We start from the raw sequence: 5,248 nt of genomic DNA, 5'->3' as shown, positions 1-5,248 counted from the left end.
AATTTGCTAGTATTTTGTTGGAGTTTTTGCATCCATGTTCATCAGGGATATTGGCCTGTAGTCCTCTTTTCTAGTGGAGTCATTGTCCAGTTTTGGAATCAGGGTAATGCTGGCCTCATAGAATGAGTTTGGAAGTTTTCCTTCCATTTCTGTTTTTTGGAATAGTTTGAGAAGAATAGGTACTAACACTTCCTTAAATGTTTTGTAGAATTTCCCTGGGAAGCCATCTGGCCCTGGACTTTTGTTTGTTGGGAGATTTTTTTTTTTTTTATTACTGACTCAATTTCTTTGCTGGTTAGGGGTCTGTTCATGTTTTCTATTTCTTCCTGTTTTAGTTTTGGTGGTTTCTATGTTTCTAGGAATTTATCCATTTCTTCCAGATTGTCCAATTTGTTAGCTTATAATTTTTCATAATATTCTCCTATAACTTTGTATTTCTGTGGTGTTGACTGTTACTTCTCCTCTCATTTGTGATTTTATTTATTTGGGTCCTTCCTCTTTTCTTTTTGATAAGCCTGGTGAAGGGTTTATCAATTTTATTTTTTCAAAGAACCAGCTCCTACTTTCATTGATCTTTTCTACTGATTTTTGTTTGTTTGGTTTTTTTTATCAGTTGTTTCTGCTCTAATCTTTATTACTTCCCTTCTTCAGTTGGCTTTAGGCTCTATTTGTTGCTCTTTTTCTAGTTCCTTTAGGATAAGGTTAAGTTGTTTATTTGAGGTTTTTCTTGCTTCCTGAGGTAGGCTTGTGTTGCTATAGACTTCCCTCTTAGGATGGCTTTTACTGCATCCCAAAGGTTTTTTTGTTTGTTTTTTGTCTTTTTAAAGATTTTATTTGAGAGCTAGAGAGCATAGAGTGGGGAGCAAGGGTCAGAGGGAGAAGCAGACTCTCTGCTAAGCAGGGAGCCCAATGAGGGGCTCTATCCCAGCCCTGCGAGATCATGACCTGAGCTGAAGGCAGATGCTTAACCGACTGAGCCATCCAGGTGACCCCCCAAAAGTTTTAAACCATGATGTTTTCATTTTAATTTGTTTCCATGTATTTTTAAATTTCTTTAAATTCCTGGTTGACTCATTCATGTTTTAGTAGGATGTTCTTTAAGTTCTATGTATTTGCCGTCTTTCCAAATTTTTTCTTGTGGTCAACTTTAAGTTTCGCAGCATTGTGGTCAGAAAAGATGTGCATGGTGTGATCTCAGTCTTTTTGTACTTGATGAGGACTGATTTGTGACCCAGTGTGTGATCTATTCTGGAGAATGTCTTACATGTGCTTGAAAAGAATGTGTATTCTGCTCCTTTAGGATGGGATGTCCTGAATACATATGTTAAGTCCATTTGGTCCAGTTTATCATTCAAAGCCATTGATTCCTTGTATATTTTCTGCTTAGATGATCTGTTCATTGATGTAAGTGGGGTGTGAAAGTCACCTACTGTTATTGCATTACTGTTGATTAGTTCCTTTATGTGTGTTATTGTCTTATATATTTGGGTGCTCCCAAATAGGGCACATAAATCTCTACAATTGTTATATATCTTCTTGTTGGACAGTCCCCTTTATTATGATGTAGTACCCTTCTTCATCTCCTGTTACAGTCTTTGGTTTAAAATCTGGTTTGTCTGATACAGGTATTGCTACTCTGGCTTTCTTTTGATATAATGGGCAACCTTTCATTCATAGACTCCCTGGATTGTATAAACAGAAGTTTTTTGCTTGGCATCTAATAAAAACATTGGAAAACAATGAATGACATAATAACAGTCTTTTTGTTTGCCTGACTTCTCTGTTCCAAAAGACTGAAAGTCCTGGTACTTGAAATATTTACCTTTTTACAACATTTCTCTGATATATGTAGGAATCCAGACAGGTGACCTACATTTTAAGAGAAAATTGAGGTCTGGAAAGATGAGTTAATAGATGAAGTATAAACCCAGGACTAGTGTCTCAGCTGCATGCCTTCCATTCTCCACCAAGTACCACAGTACCATGTGGTCAGGTGTCCCCTGCAGATTCATCAACATCCTGGCTGTCCTTAGGCGCTCAACTCAAGTCTTACCCTGCCCATGAAAGTTAGTGTCCTTTTCTCCTTTGTGCTCACTCACTCTTGGATCATTCATGACTCCGTGCTCTTGATCCACTACTGATCACTTTTGGGCAGATGGTTACCATATATTTTTCTTGTTATAATGAGAGTGGCAATGTAGTATATTCTTTCTAAGTTGACTATGAGCCTCTTAGGGTAGTGACCATGTCTGAAACTACTTTGTTCCTCCATTCGTTAGCCCCTTAATGTTGTATACAGTAGATGCTTAATAACTGTGTCAATGGAATTTCTGATGATGTGTGGTTTACAGTTGAGGACTAGGACCACTGCTTTGGAATGATGGCGCCTCACAAACCACACAGGGCTCTACAGTTGAGAAAGCACTTTCACACAGCTTACCTTACACAACCCCTCCAGGGTCATAGAATGTCTCCCCAACCGCAGAGCATGACAATGAGCTTCAGAGAGACTAAGTGACTTGCCAGAGAGTGCTTATGAATGGTGAGTGATGGGACCCAGACTGGAACCAGGTCATCAGTCGTACGCCCAGCCATCTCCCCCCACAACACAACTGCACCATGGTTTCTGAAGGCCTGTGCACTTGCCTTTGCACTGGGACCCCCACAGTCTCTGTCTTCTACACCAAAGCTGCTCTGGCAGTCCTATGTTGGGCAGCTTCCACTGCAGTAGTGACTACATAGTGCTCTATTAATAATTTCAAAAGTTAAATTCAAAGGATCATTTTAATATTTTTTAGGCATGTGATGCAAACAGTATCCATCTCTCTGAAATGTGAAGTGATGAGGTGGGTAGTAACAGATGCACATAAGTTTTATTAGAGCTATTTTCAGCTTTACCCTAGATGCACTCCCAGAGTACTGATGCCCCTTGCAGTACCCACCCCCCAAGGGAGCACATTCTCTTTTGGACCGTCTGCTCTTCCTCAGGCCACTGGCTCTGCCAAAACGCTGGCCGCTACTTCACTGAGGCTTCATGGAGCTGGGCCCAAGGGGCATGTCTGAGGTGACTGCCCAGTTGAGCCCCTGCCAAACCCTGCACCAGGTTCTGCTTCTGGGTCCCCAAGCAGCACGCCTGCATTGAATTAGCTGTGACTGCATGGTCACCTTCCTAAGGTGTCTCCCTCCCTCAGGCTGGTCAGCCTGGACAGAGAAAGCAGTGGCAGTGCAGTTTTTTTGTTTTGTTTTGGGGTTTTTTTGGAGTTTTTTGTTTTTTGTTTGTTTGTTTTTGCCAGACCACTATAAAACACCAAATTTCATTTTCTGCAACAAACTGAGGCTACCTGGGCAGAAAAAGAGTAAGAATCTTCAAATTTTCCAAGGTGCTGATTTTTCACTCTGCACTATGAGATTTTTTTCTTAAAGCACAGTCTGAATGTTAGTATAATACCAGCTAGGTGGGATATTTCTGGTTTATAATGAGGCTGTCCCAACATTCCCAGGAGAGATCCCCAGAATCTCTTCCACGGGACTCTGGATAATGGGGCTCAGTGCTGAATGGTATGGTGAACACACTGTGATCTCAGACCTATAGGCAGTGCATTTACGAAGTTACTTGCCATAGAGAACTCCTATACTGGAAGTCCCTATATGTGGGACTCTCTCTACAGGAAGCACATTTTTCTTTAACTCTTAGGCCCAAATTAAGATGAAATTTTATGAGAAACACCTAAAACTGTAAGTGTACATAACCTTATTAATTATTGAAATGTTTGTCAGTGATTTTAAAGGAATGTTGTTTGAATGAACAATTTCATTATACAGGGTCCTTCACTCTGGGTTTCCCCAGATTTGGATGAGCTTTAAGACACACTCTTATTTCTTGGCCATGGCCCAAGGGTGCTGTGTTTTTGAGCTACTTCTCAGCATTATATTTTTACAACAGGAATTCAATTTTCCAAAATAATGTCCTTTATCCTGGGGTAAAGGGATCCATAGACCTCATGAACCTATCCTAGTATCTCTGACAGCTACACTGGGTGGAGTTCAGTCCTCTGGCTTCTCTCCATTTCTGGTAAGAAAGGTCTGTGAAAGTGAGCTAAATCCTCAGCAGATTAGTTCATCAGCCCTAATAAAGGCATGTCAGGATGCTGCCAAGAAGAATCCGGTTTCAGAAGCAACTTTCCTTTTAAAGTGCCAGGGTCATCGCTTCCACCCAAACTCATGAGGATCGCATTGCAGGAAGCAAAATATGATAGCAGGACATCTTAGCAGACAAACGTCTTCCCTCTCTTACCCCAGCCTCCAAAGGAATAGCTCTCTGGAGGAGTGATGTCTACATCAAAGCTGCTTGTCACTCAGTGGGCCTCCCAGATGGGGAAGTGTTTACTTTGGCTGAGAACAACTATATTCTCTGCATCCGGAGCCAGGGGCTGACTGCAGTGGACCCTTCCTGGCTGCGGCAGGGTAGATTTGCAGGTGCCATGCCTCTCTCCCATCATCTAGAAAAGTCGGAGGAAGCTAAGACAATACAAGGGTCTTGAAAAGAGCTGAATATCTCCAAAGTGTTCAGAGGCTGCTGGCTGTGCCTAGACCTCATAAAACCTCTTTTAAAGCTTCTGAGTTGGCACTATTCAGTTCTTGGTAAAATCTGGGACCTTGAGAGATGCTAAGTCTAGATTTTTAAAATAATACATAAGAGGGAAAAATATACAAATCTTCCTGTTTAACTCATTCTTGCATCCATAGACTTCCTCAGGAAATTTGTTTGCATTCAAGTCAGTGAAACATGTGACGTTCCACAGTCCTGGGGTGAGAAGTTTCTCTCCGTCAATCACTGAGCTGTGTAATGTGATCACTCCTAGATGTCCTGAGCCCCAAGCAATTTCCTCAATCATTGGTTGATTGATTCATAGAAATTTGTAGCAATGTTCACTTACTAAGGGCTATGAAAATCTAAGAAGTTTTCCCTAAGTCATTTTTACACACAGGTAAGACTCTCTCAGCTGTGAACTGTTTATTCGGCATCCTGGACAAAAGGAGGAGGGTGGCCCTAAGGGGAAAAAACTGGGGGTCAAAGGCATGCCTGTCCTGTGACTTCTACACATGAGATTGATAGATGCAAGGAAAAGATTATTGGCTTAAGATAACGATAGGAAACAATGGCCAAAATAAGTCAGTACTGAGTCAGAACTATTTAATCAATAGTTTCTGGGTGACTTGTCTCGCCAATTCTTGTTAAATTCTTGAA

Source organism: Vulpes lagopus, chromosome 4 (assembly GCF_018345385.1).
Source record: "Vulpes lagopus strain Blue_001 chromosome 4, ASM1834538v1, whole genome shotgun sequence".
Taxonomy (NCBI): Eukaryota; Metazoa; Chordata; class Mammalia; order Carnivora; family Canidae; genus Vulpes; species Vulpes lagopus.
This window is presented reverse-complemented; position numbering follows the sequence as displayed.